We start from the raw sequence: 9,800 nt of genomic DNA, 5'->3' as shown, positions 1-9,800 counted from the left end.
TAAACTGAGTCCGGAGACTGGCGGTGCCATGCCGCATAGCGGGACCAGCGCGTTGAATCCTACGCCAGAACGGCCCCGGCGGCGCGAATGTCTCGGGCCGTCGAGGTCTGCTGCTTTGTCATAAAGGGGAGTTTCGATGGGCATGTCATGGGAGCGATCATACCAGCACTAATGCACCGGATCTCATCAGAACTCCGCAGTTAAGCGTGCTTGGGCGAGAGTAGTACTAGGATGGGTGACCCCCTGGGAAGTCCTCGTGTTGCACCCCTTTTATTTTTTGCCCGCTTTTTTATTTTTTGATAATATTTATTTTTAATTTTCCGGCTTTTGGCTTTTCCACTTCGGATAATTTTTTTCCCCCGAAAATAAACAGAGTCCGGAGACTCGCGGTGCCATGCCGCATAGCGGAACAGCGCGTTGAATCCTACGCCAGAACGGCCCCGGCAGCGCGAATGCCTCGGGCCGTCGAGGTCTGCTGCTTTGTCATAAAAGGGAGTTTCGAAGGGCATGTCATGGGTGCGATCATACCAGCACTAATGCACCGGATCCGATCAGAACTCCGCAGTTAAGCGTGCTTGGGCGAGAGTAGTACTAGGATGGGTGACCCCCTGGGAAGTCCTCGTGTTGCACCCTTTTTATTTTTTGCCCGCTTTTTTATTTTTTGATAATATTTATTTTTAATTTTTCGGCTTTTGGCTTTTCCTCTTCGGATAATTTTTTTTTTCCGAAAATAAACTGAGTCCGGAGACTGGCGGTGCCATGCCGCATAGCGGGACCAGCGCGTTGAATCCTACGCCAGAACGGCCCCGGCGGCGCGAATGTCTCGGGCCGTCGAGGTCTGCTGCTTTGTCATAAAAGGGAGTTTCGATGGGCATGTCATGGGAGCGATCATACCAGCACAAATGCACCGGATCCCATCAGAACTCCGCAGTTAAGCGTGCTTGGGCGAGAGTAGTACTAGGATGGGTGACCCCCTGGGAAGTCCTCGTGTTGCACCCCTTTTATTTTTTCCCCGCTTTTTTATTTTTTGATAATATTTATTTTTAATTTTTCGACTTTTGGCTTTTCCTCTTCGGATAATTTTTTTTTCCCGAAAATAAACTGAGTCCGGAGACTGGCGGTGCCATGCCGCATAGCGGGACCAGCGCGTTGAATCCTACGCCAGAACGGCCCCGGCGGCGCGAATGTCTCGGGCCGTCGAGGTCTGCTGCTTTGTCATAAAAGGGAGTTTCGATGGGCATGTCATGGGAGCGATCATACCAGCACAAATGCACCGGATCCCATCAGAACTCCGCAGTTAAGCGTGCTTGGGCGAGAGTAGTACTAGGATGGGTGACCCCCTGGGAAGTCCTCGTGTTGCACCCCTTTTATTTTTTGCCCGCTTTTTTTTTTTGATAATATTTATTTTTAATTTTCCGGCTTTTGGCTTTTCCACTTCGGATAATTTTTTTCCCCCGAAAATAAACTGAGTCCGGAGACTCGCGGTGCCATGCCGCATAGCGGAACAGCGCGTTGAATCCTATGCCAGAACGGCCCCGGCAGCGCGAATGCCTCGGGCCGTCGAGGTCTGCTGCTTTGTCATAAAAGGGAGTTTCGAAGGGCATGTCATGGGTGCGATCATACCAGCACTAATGCACCGGATCCGATCAGAACTCCGCTGTTAAGCGTGCTTGGGCGAGAGTAGTACTAGGATGGGTGACCCCCTGGGAAGTCCTCGTGTTGCACCCTTTTTATTTTTTGCCCGCTTTTTTATTTTTTGATAATATTTATTTTTAATTTTTCGGCTTTTGGCTTTTCCTCTTCGGATAATTTTTTTTTTCCGAAAATAAACTGAGTCCGGAGACTGGCGGTGCCATGCCGCATAGCGGAACAGCGCGTTGAATCCTACGCCAGAACGGCCCCGGCAGCGCGAATGTCTCGGGCCGTCGCGGTCTGCTGCTTTGTCATAAAAGGGAGTTTTGAAGGGCATGCCATGGGTGCGATCATACCAGCACTAATGCACCGGATCCCATCATAACTCCGCAGTTAAGCGTGCTTGGGCGAGAGAAGTACTAGGATGGGTGACCCCCTGGGAAGTCCTCGTGTTGCACCCTTTTTATTTTTTGCCCGCTTTTTTATTTTTTGATAATATTTATTTTTAATTTTTTGGCTTTTGGCTTTTCCTCTTCGGATAATTTTTTCCCCCCGAAAATAAACTGAGTCCGGAGACTGGCGGTGCCATGCCGCATAGCGGAACAGCGCGTTGAATCATACGCCAGAACGGCCCCGGCAGCGCGAATGTCTCGGGCCGTCGAGGTCTACTGCTTTGTCATAAAAGGGAGTTTCGAAGGGCATGTCATGGGTGCGATCATACCAGCACTAATGCACCGGATCCCATCAGAACTCTGCAGTTAAGCGTGCTTGGGCGAGAGTAGTACTAGGATGGGTGACCCCCTGGAAAGTCCTCGTGTTGCACCCCTTTTATTTTTTTTCCGCTTTTTTATTTTTTGATATCATTTATTTTTTATTTTTCGGCTTTTGGCCTTTCCTCTTCGGATAATTTTTTTCCCCCGAAAATAAACTGAGTCCGGAGACTCGCGGTGCCATGCCGCATAGCGGAACAGCGCGTTGAATCCTACGCCAGAACGGCCCCGGCAGCGCGAATGTCTCGGGCCGTCGAGGTCTGCTGCTTTGTCATAAAAGGGAGTTTCGAAGGGCATGTCATGGGTGCGATCATACCAGCACTAATGCACCGGATCCCGTCAGAACTTCGCAGTTAAGCGTGCTTGGGCGAGAGTAGTACTAGGATGGGTGACCCCCTGGGAAGTCCTCGTGTTGCACCCTTTTTATTTTTTTCTCCACTTTTTTATTTTTTGATAATATTATTTTTAATTTTTCGGCTTTTGGCTTTTCCTCTTCGGATAATTTTTTTTTCCCGAAAATAAACTGAGTCCGGAGACTGGCGGTGCCATGCCGCATAGCGGGACCAGCGCGTTGAATCCTACGCCAGAACGGCCCCGGCGGCGCGAATGTCTCGGGCCGTCGAGGTCTGCTGCTTTGTCATAAAAGGGAGTTTCGATGGGCATGTCATGGGAGCGATCATACCAGCACAAATGCACCGGATCCCATCAGAACTCCGCAGTTAAGCGTGCTTGGGCGAGAGTAGTACTAGGATGGGTGACCCCCTGGGAAGTCCTCGTGTTGCACCCCTTTTATTTTTTGCCCGCTTTTTTATTTTTTGATAATATTTATTTTTAATTTTTCGGCTTTTGGCTTTTCCTCTTCGGATAATTTTTTTTTCCCGAAAATAAACTGAGTCCGGAGACTGGCGGTGCCATGCCGCATAGCGGGACCAGCGCGTTGAATCCTACGCCAGAACGGCCCCGGCGGCGCGAATGTCTCGGGCCGTCGAGGTCTGCTGCTTTGTCATAAAAGGGAGTTTCGATGGGCATGTCATGGGAGCGATCATACCAGCACAAATGCACCGGATCCCATCAGAACTCCGCAGTTAAGCGTGCTTGGGCGAGAGTAGTACTAGGATGGGTGACCCCCTGGGAAGTCCTCGTGTTGCACCCCTTTTATTTTTTGCCCGCTTTTTTTTTTTGATAATATTTATTTTTAATTTTCCGGCTTTTGGCTTTTCCACTTCGGATAATTTTTTTCCCCCGAAAATAAACTGAGTCCGGAGACTCGCGGTGCCATGCCGCATAGCGGAACAGCGCGTTGAATCCTACGCCAGAACGGCCCCGGCAGCGCGAATGCCTCGGGCCATCGAGGTCTGCTGCTTTGTCATAAAAGGGAGTTTCGAAGGGCATGTCATGGGTGCGATCATACCAGCACTAATGCACCGGATCCGATCAGAACTCCGCAGTTAAGCGTGCTTGGGCGAGAGTAGTACTAGGATGGGTGACCCCCTGGGAAGTCTGTTGCACCCTTTTTATTTTTTGCCCGCTTTTTTATTTTTTGATAATATTTATTTTTAATTTTTCGGCTTTTGGCTTTTCCTCTTCGGATAATTTTTTTTTCCCGAAAATAAACTGAGTCCGGAGACTGGCGGTGCCATGCCGCATAGCGGGACCAGCGCGTTGAATCCTACGCCAGAACGGCCCCGGCGGCGCGAATGTCTCGGGCCGTCGAGGTCTGCTGCTTTGTCATAAAAGGGAGTTTCGATGGGCATGTCATGGGAGCGATCATACCAGCACAAATGCACCGGATCCCATCAGAACTCCGCAGTTAAGCGTGCTTGGGCGAGAGTAGTACTAGGATGGGTGACCCCCTGGGAAGTCCTCGTGTTGCACCCCTTTTATTTTTTGCCCGCTTTTTTTTTTTGATAATATTTATTTTTAATTTTCCGGCTTTTGGCTTTTCCACTTCGGATAATTTTTTTCCCCCGAAAATAAACTGAGTCCGGAGACTCGCGGTGCCATGCCGCATAGCGGAACAGCGCGTTGAATCCTATGCCAGAACGGCCCCGGCAGCGCGAATGCCTCGGGCCGTCGAGGTCTGCTGCTTTGTCATAAAAGGGAGTTTCGAAGGGCATGTCATGGGTGCGATCATACCAGCACTAATGCACCGGATCCGATCAGAACTCCGCAGTTAAGCGTGCTTGGGCGAGAGTAGTACTAGGATGGGTGACCCCCTGGGAAGTCCTCGTGTTGCACCCTTTTTATTTTTTGCCCGCTTTTTTATTTTTTGATAATATTTATTTTTAATTTTTCGGCTTTTGGCTTTTCCTCTTCGGATAATTTTTTTTTCCCGAAAATAAACTGAGTCCGGAGACTGGCGGTGCCATGCCGCATAGCGGAACAGCGCGTTGAATCCTACGCCAGAACGGCCCCGGCAGCGCGAATGTCTCGGGCCGTCGCGGTCTGCTGCTTTGTCATAAAAGGGAGTTTTGAAGGGCATGCCATGGGTGCGATCATACCAGCACTAATGCACCGGATCCCATCATAACTCCGCAGTTAAGCGTGCTTGGGCGAGAGAAGTACTAGGATGGGTGACCCCCTGGGAAGTCCTCGTGTTGCACCCTTTTTATTTTTTGCCAGCTTTTTTTTTTTTGATAATATTTATTTTTAATTTTCCGGCTTTTGGCTTTTCCACTTCGGATAATTTTTTTCCCCCGAAAATAAACTGAGTCCGGAGACTGGCGGTGCCATGCCGCATAGCGGAACAGCGCGTTGAATCATACGCCAGAACGGCCCCGGCAGCGCGAATGTCTCGGGCCGTCGAGGTCTGCTGCTTTGTCATAAAAGGGAGTTTCGAAGGGCATGTCATGGGTGCGATCATACCAGCACTAATGCACCGGATCCCATCAGAACTCTGCAGTTAAGCGTGCTTGGGCGAGAGTAGTACTAGGATGGGTGACCCCCTGGAAAGTCCTCGTGTTGCACCCCTTTTATTTTTTTTCCGCTTTTTTATTTTTTGATATCATTTATTTTTTATTTTTCGGCTTTTGGCTTTTCCTCTTCGGATAATTTTTTTCCCCCGAAAATAAACTGAGTCCGGAGACTCGCGGTGCCATGCCGCATAGCGGAACAGCGCGTTGAATCCTACGCCAGAACGGCCCCGGCAGCGCGAATGTCTCGGGCCGTCGAGGTCTGCTGCTTTGTCATAAAAGGGAGTTTCGAAGGGCATGTCATGGGTGCGATCATACCAGCACTAATGCACCGGATCCCGTCAGAACTCCGCAGTTAAGCGTGCTTGGGCGAGAGTAGTACTAGGATGGGTGACCCCCTGGGAAGTCCTCGTGTTGCACCCTTTTTATTTTTTTCTCCACTTTTTTATTTTTTGATAATATTTATTTTTAATTTTTCGGCTTTTGGCTTTTCCTCTTCGGATAATTTTTTTTTTCCGAAAATAAACTGAGTTCGGAGACTGGCGGTGCCATGCCGCATAGCGGGACCAGCGCGTTGAATCCTACGCCAGAACGGCCCCGGCGGCGCGAATGTCTCGGGCCGTCGAGGTCTGCTGCTTTGTCATAAAAGGGAGTTTCGATGGGCATGTCATGGGAGCGATCATACCAGCACAAATGCACCGGATCCCATCAGAACTCCGCAGTTAAGCGTGCTTGGGCGAGAGTAGTACTAGGATGGGTGACCCCCTGGGAAGTCCTCGTGTTGCACCCCTTTTATTTTTTGCCCGCTTTTTTTTTTTGATAATATTTATTTTTAATTTTCCGGCTTTTGGCTTTTCCACTTCGGATAATTTTTTTCCCCCGAAAATAAACTGAGTCCGGAGACTCGCGGTGCCATGCCGCATAGCGGAACAGCGCGTTGAATCCTACGCCAGAACGGCCCCGGCAGCGCGAATGCCTCGGGCCATCGAGGTCTGCTGCTTTGTCATAAAAGGGAGTTTCGAAGGGCATGTCATGGGTGCGATCATACCAGCACTAATGCACCGGATCCGATCAGAACTCCGCAGTTAAGCGTGCTTGGGCGAGAGTAGTACTAGGATGGGTGACCCCCTGGGAAGTCTGTTGCACCCTTTTTATTTTTTGCCCGCTTTTTTATTTTTTGATAATATTTATTTTTAATTTTTCGGCTTTTGGCTTTTCCTCTTCGGATAATTTTTTTTCCCGAAAATAAACTGAGTCCGGAGACTGGCGGTGCCATGCCGCATAGCGGGACCAGCGCGTTGAATCCTACGCCAGAACGGCCCCGGCGGCGCGAATGTCTCGGGCCGTCGAGGTCTGCTGCTTTGTCATAAAAGGGAGTTTCGATGGGCATGTCATGGGAGCGATCATACCAGCACAAATGCACCGGATCCCATCAGAACTCCGCAGTTAAGCGTGCTTGGGCGAGAGTAGTACTAGGATGGGTGACCCCCTGGGAAGTCCTCGTGTTGCACCCCTTTTATTTTTTGCCCGCTTTTTTTTTTGATAATATTTATTTTTAATTTTCCGGCTTTTGGCTTTTCCACTTCGGATAATTTTTTTCCCCCGAAAATAAACTGAGTCCGGAGACTCGCGGTGCCATGCCGCATAGCGGAACAGCGCGTTGAATCCTATGCCAGAACGGCCCCGGCAGCGCGAATGCCTCGGGCCGTCGAGGTCTGCTGCTTTGTCATAAAAGGGAGTTTCGAAGGGCATGTCATGGGTGCGATCATACCAGCACTAATGCACCGGATCCGATCAGAACTCCGCAGTTAAGCGTGCTTGGGCGAGAGTAGTACTAGGATGGGTGACCCCCTGGGAAGTCCTCGTGTTGCACCCTTTTTATTTTTTGCCCGCTTTTTTATTTTTTGATAATATTTATTTTTAATTTTTCGGCTTTTGGCTTTTCCTCTTCGGATAATTTTTTTTTCCCGAAAATAAACTGAGTCCGGAGACTGGCGGTGCCATGCCGCATAGCGGAACAGCGCGTTGAATCCTACGCCAGAACGGCCCCGGCAGCGCGAATGTCTCGGGCCGTCGCGGTCTGCTGCTTTGTCATAAAAGGGAGTTTTGAAGGGCATGCCATGGGTGCGATCATACCAGCACTAATGCACCGGATCCCATCATAACTCCGCAGTTAAGCGTGCTTGGGCGAGAGAAGTACTAGGATGGGTGACCCCCTGGGAAGTCCTCGTGTTGCACCCTTTTTATTTTTTGCCCGCTTTTTTATTTTTTGATAATATTTATTTTTAATTTTTTGGCTTTTGGCTTTTCCTCTTCGGATAATTTTTTCCCCCCGAAAATAAACTGAGTCCGGAGACTGGCGGTGCCATGCCGCATAGCGGAACAGCGCGTTGAATCATACGCCAGAACGGCCCCGGCAGCGCGAATGTCTCGGGCCGTCGAGGTCTGCTGCTTTGTCATAAAAGGGAGTTTCGAAGGGCATGTCATGGGTGCGATCATACCAGCACTAATGCACCGGATCCCATCAGAACTCTGCAGTTAAGCGTGCTTGGGCGAGAGTAGTACTAGGATGGGTGACCCCCTGGAAAGTCCTCGTGTTGCACCCCTTTTATTTTTTTTCCGCTTTTTGATTTTTTGATATCATTTATTTTTTATTTTTCGGCTTTTGGCTTTTCCTCTTCGGATAATTTTTTTCCCCCGAAAATAAACTGAGTCTGGAGACTCGCGGTGCCATGCCGCATAGCGGAACAGCGCGTTGAATCCTACGCCAGAACGGCCCCGGCAGCGCGAATGTCTCGGGCCGTCGAGGTCTGCTGCTTTGTCATAAAAGGGAGTTTCGAAGGGCATGTCATGGGTGCGATCATACCAGCACTAATGCACCGGATCCCGTCAGAACTCCGCAGTTAAGCGTGCTTGGGCGAGAGTAGTACTAGGATGGGTGACCCCCTGGGAAGTCCTCGTGTTGCACCCTTTTTATTTTTTTCTCCACTTTTTTATTTTTTGATAATATTTATTTTTAATTTTTCGGCTTTTGGCTTTTCCTCTTCGGATAATTTTTTTTTTCCGAAAATAAACTGAGTCCGGAGACTGGCGGTGCCATGCCGCATAGCGGGACCAGCGCGTTGAATCCTACGCCAGAACGGCCCCGGCGGCGCGAATGTCTCGGGCCGTCGAGGTCTGCTGCTTTGTCATAAAAGGGAGTTTCGATGGGCATGTCATGGGAGCGATCATACCAGCACAAATGCACCGGATCCCATCAGAACTCCGCAGTTAAGCGTGCTTGGGCGAGAGTAGTACTAGGATGGGTGACCCCCTGGGAAGTCCTCGTGTTGCACCCCTTTTATTTTTTGCCCGCTTTTTTTTTTTTGATAATATTTATTTTTAATTTTCCGGCTTTTGGCTTTTCCACTTCGGATAATTTTTTTCCCCCGAAAATAAACTGAGTCCGGAGACTCGCGGTGCCATGCCGCATAGCGGAACAGCGCGTTGAATCCTACGCCAGAACGGCCCCGGCAGCGCGAATGCCTCGGGCCATCGAGGTCTGCTGCTTTGTCATAAAAGGGAGTTTCGAAGGGCATGTCATGGGTGCGATCATACCAGCACTAATGCACCGGATCCGATCAGAACTCCGCAGTTAAGCGTGCTTGGGCGAGAGTAGTACTAGGATGGGTGACCCCCTGGGAAGTCTGTTGCACCCTTTTTATTTTTTGCCCGCTTTTTTATTTTTTGATAATATTTATTTTTAATTTTTCGGCTTTTGGCTTTTCCTCTTCGGATAATTTTTTTTTCCCGAAAATAAACTGAGTCCGGAGACTGGCGGTGCCATGCCGCATAGCGGGACCAGCGCGTTGAATCCTACGCCAGAACGGCCCCGGCGGCGCGAATGTCTCGGGCCGTCGAGGTCTGCTGCTTTGTCATAAAAGGGAGTTTCGATGGGCATGTCATGGGAGCGATCATACCAGCACAAATGCACCGGATCCCATCAGAACTCCGCAGTTAAGCGTGCTTGGGCGAGAGTAGTACTAGGATGGGTGACCCCCAGGGAAGTCCTCGTGTTGCACCCCTTTTATTTTTTGCCCGCTTTTTTTTTTGATAATATTTATTTTTAATTTTCCGGCTTTTGGCTTTTTCACTTCGGATAATTTTTTTCCCCCGAAAATAAACTGAGTCCGGAGACTCGCGGTGCCATGCCGCATAGCGGAACAGCGCGTTGAATCCTATGCCAGAACGGCCCCGGCAGCGCGAATGCCTCGGGCCGTCGAGGTCTGCTGCTTTGTCATAAAAGGGAGTTTCGAAGGGCATGTCATGGGTGCGATCATACCAGCACTAATGCACCGGATCCGATCAGAACTCCGCAGTTAAGCGTGCTTGGGCGAGAGTAGTACTAGGATGGGTGACCCCCTGGGAAGTCCTCGTGTTGCACCCTTTTTATTTTTTGCCCGCTTTTTTATTTTTTGATAATATTTATTTTTAATTTTTCGGCTTT

At 49.7% G+C, this 9,800-nt stretch overlaps 24 non-coding genes and 3 pseudogenes across 24 annotated transcripts; all 27 read left to right on the top strand.

Moving 5' to 3' along the window:
• Nucleotides 1-149: 149 nt before the first annotated feature.
• On the top strand, nucleotides 150-268 carry LOC149756193 (5S ribosomal RNA). The gene has a single exon (XR_016404322.1). It is a non-coding gene; the product is annotated as a 5S ribosomal RNA (ribosomal RNA).
• A 246-nt stretch (nucleotides 269-514) lies between these two features.
• LOC149756192 (5S ribosomal RNA) lies at nucleotides 515-633 on the top strand. Its single transcript, XR_016404211.1, has one exon. It is a non-coding gene; the product is annotated as a 5S ribosomal RNA (ribosomal RNA).
• Nucleotides 634-880: 247 nt separating this feature from the next.
• LOC149756191 (5S ribosomal RNA) lies at nucleotides 881-999 on the top strand. Its single transcript, XR_016403818.1, has one exon. It is a non-coding gene; the product is annotated as a 5S ribosomal RNA (ribosomal RNA).
• A 247-nt stretch (nucleotides 1,000-1,246) lies between these two features.
• On the top strand, nucleotides 1,247-1,365 carry LOC149756190 (5S ribosomal RNA). Its single transcript, XR_016403816.1, has one exon. It is a non-coding gene; the product is annotated as a 5S ribosomal RNA (ribosomal RNA).
• Nucleotides 1,366-1,609: 244 nt separating this feature from the next.
• LOC149756189 (5S ribosomal RNA) lies at nucleotides 1,610-1,728 on the top strand. The gene has a single exon (XR_016406723.1). It is a non-coding gene; the product is annotated as a 5S ribosomal RNA (ribosomal RNA).
• A 246-nt stretch (nucleotides 1,729-1,974) lies between these two features.
• LOC149756188 (5S ribosomal RNA) lies at nucleotides 1,975-2,093 on the top strand. The gene has a single exon (XR_016406543.1). It is a non-coding gene; the product is annotated as a 5S ribosomal RNA (ribosomal RNA).
• Nucleotides 2,094-2,339: 246 nt separating this feature from the next.
• LOC149756187 (5S ribosomal RNA) lies at nucleotides 2,340-2,458 on the top strand. The gene has a single exon (XR_016405298.1). It is a non-coding gene; the product is annotated as a 5S ribosomal RNA (ribosomal RNA).
• A 246-nt stretch (nucleotides 2,459-2,704) lies between these two features.
• On the top strand, nucleotides 2,705-2,823 carry LOC149756186 (5S ribosomal RNA). Its single transcript, XR_016403524.1, has one exon. It is a non-coding gene; the product is annotated as a 5S ribosomal RNA (ribosomal RNA).
• Nucleotides 2,824-3,070: 247 nt separating this feature from the next.
• On the top strand, nucleotides 3,071-3,189 carry LOC149756185 (5S ribosomal RNA). Its single transcript, XR_016403815.1, has one exon. It is a non-coding gene; the product is annotated as a 5S ribosomal RNA (ribosomal RNA).
• Nucleotides 3,190-3,436: 247 nt separating this feature from the next.
• LOC149756184 (5S ribosomal RNA) lies at nucleotides 3,437-3,555 on the top strand. Its single transcript, XR_016403814.1, has one exon. It is a non-coding gene; the product is annotated as a 5S ribosomal RNA (ribosomal RNA).
• Nucleotides 3,556-3,799: 244 nt separating this feature from the next.
• On the top strand, nucleotides 3,800-3,914 carry LOC149756183 (5S ribosomal RNA; annotated as a pseudogene).
• A 247-nt stretch (nucleotides 3,915-4,161) lies between these two features.
• On the top strand, nucleotides 4,162-4,280 carry LOC149756182 (5S ribosomal RNA). The gene has a single exon (XR_016403813.1). It is a non-coding gene; the product is annotated as a 5S ribosomal RNA (ribosomal RNA).
• Nucleotides 4,281-4,524: 244 nt separating this feature from the next.
• On the top strand, nucleotides 4,525-4,643 carry LOC149756181 (5S ribosomal RNA). Its single transcript, XR_016404210.1, has one exon. It is a non-coding gene; the product is annotated as a 5S ribosomal RNA (ribosomal RNA).
• A 246-nt stretch (nucleotides 4,644-4,889) lies between these two features.
• LOC149756180 (5S ribosomal RNA) lies at nucleotides 4,890-5,008 on the top strand. The gene has a single exon (XR_016406542.1). It is a non-coding gene; the product is annotated as a 5S ribosomal RNA (ribosomal RNA).
• Nucleotides 5,009-5,253: 245 nt separating this feature from the next.
• LOC149756179 (5S ribosomal RNA) lies at nucleotides 5,254-5,372 on the top strand. Its single transcript, XR_016405297.1, has one exon. It is a non-coding gene; the product is annotated as a 5S ribosomal RNA (ribosomal RNA).
• A 246-nt stretch (nucleotides 5,373-5,618) lies between these two features.
• On the top strand, nucleotides 5,619-5,737 carry LOC149756178 (5S ribosomal RNA). The gene has a single exon (XR_016413060.1). It is a non-coding gene; the product is annotated as a 5S ribosomal RNA (ribosomal RNA).
• A 248-nt stretch (nucleotides 5,738-5,985) lies between these two features.
• On the top strand, nucleotides 5,986-6,104 carry LOC149756177 (5S ribosomal RNA). The gene has a single exon (XR_016403812.1). It is a non-coding gene; the product is annotated as a 5S ribosomal RNA (ribosomal RNA).
• Nucleotides 6,105-6,348: 244 nt separating this feature from the next.
• Nucleotides 6,349-6,463, top strand: LOC149756176 (5S ribosomal RNA; annotated as a pseudogene).
• A 246-nt stretch (nucleotides 6,464-6,709) lies between these two features.
• Nucleotides 6,710-6,828, top strand: LOC149756175 (5S ribosomal RNA). The gene has a single exon (XR_016403809.1). It is a non-coding gene; the product is annotated as a 5S ribosomal RNA (ribosomal RNA).
• Nucleotides 6,829-7,071: 243 nt separating this feature from the next.
• On the top strand, nucleotides 7,072-7,190 carry LOC149756174 (5S ribosomal RNA). Its single transcript, XR_016404209.1, has one exon. It is a non-coding gene; the product is annotated as a 5S ribosomal RNA (ribosomal RNA).
• A 246-nt stretch (nucleotides 7,191-7,436) lies between these two features.
• Nucleotides 7,437-7,555, top strand: LOC149756173 (5S ribosomal RNA). Its single transcript, XR_016406541.1, has one exon. It is a non-coding gene; the product is annotated as a 5S ribosomal RNA (ribosomal RNA).
• Nucleotides 7,556-7,801: 246 nt separating this feature from the next.
• Nucleotides 7,802-7,920, top strand: LOC149756172 (5S ribosomal RNA). Its single transcript, XR_016405296.1, has one exon. It is a non-coding gene; the product is annotated as a 5S ribosomal RNA (ribosomal RNA).
• Nucleotides 7,921-8,166: 246 nt separating this feature from the next.
• Nucleotides 8,167-8,285, top strand: LOC149756171 (5S ribosomal RNA). The gene has a single exon (XR_016413059.1). It is a non-coding gene; the product is annotated as a 5S ribosomal RNA (ribosomal RNA).
• Nucleotides 8,286-8,533: 248 nt separating this feature from the next.
• LOC149756170 (5S ribosomal RNA) lies at nucleotides 8,534-8,652 on the top strand. The gene has a single exon (XR_016403808.1). It is a non-coding gene; the product is annotated as a 5S ribosomal RNA (ribosomal RNA).
• Nucleotides 8,653-8,897: 245 nt separating this feature from the next.
• On the top strand, nucleotides 8,898-9,012 carry LOC149756169 (5S ribosomal RNA; annotated as a pseudogene).
• Nucleotides 9,013-9,259: 247 nt separating this feature from the next.
• On the top strand, nucleotides 9,260-9,378 carry LOC149756168 (5S ribosomal RNA). Its single transcript, XR_016405497.1, has one exon. It is a non-coding gene; the product is annotated as a 5S ribosomal RNA (ribosomal RNA).
• A 243-nt stretch (nucleotides 9,379-9,621) lies between these two features.
• LOC149756167 (5S ribosomal RNA) lies at nucleotides 9,622-9,740 on the top strand. Its single transcript, XR_016404208.1, has one exon. It is a non-coding gene; the product is annotated as a 5S ribosomal RNA (ribosomal RNA).
• Nucleotides 9,741-9,800: the final 60 nt, after the last annotated feature.

Source organism: Phoenix dactylifera, chromosome 4 (genome assembly GCF_051530095.1).
Source record: "Phoenix dactylifera cultivar Ajwa chromosome 4, Ajwa_hap1_PhDact_Kaust_v1.1, whole genome shotgun sequence".
Taxonomy (NCBI): domain Eukaryota; kingdom Viridiplantae; phylum Streptophyta; class Magnoliopsida; order Arecales; family Arecaceae; genus Phoenix; species Phoenix dactylifera.
Note: the sequence above shows the minus strand (reverse complement) of the source record. Positions and strands in the feature narration are given on the sequence as shown.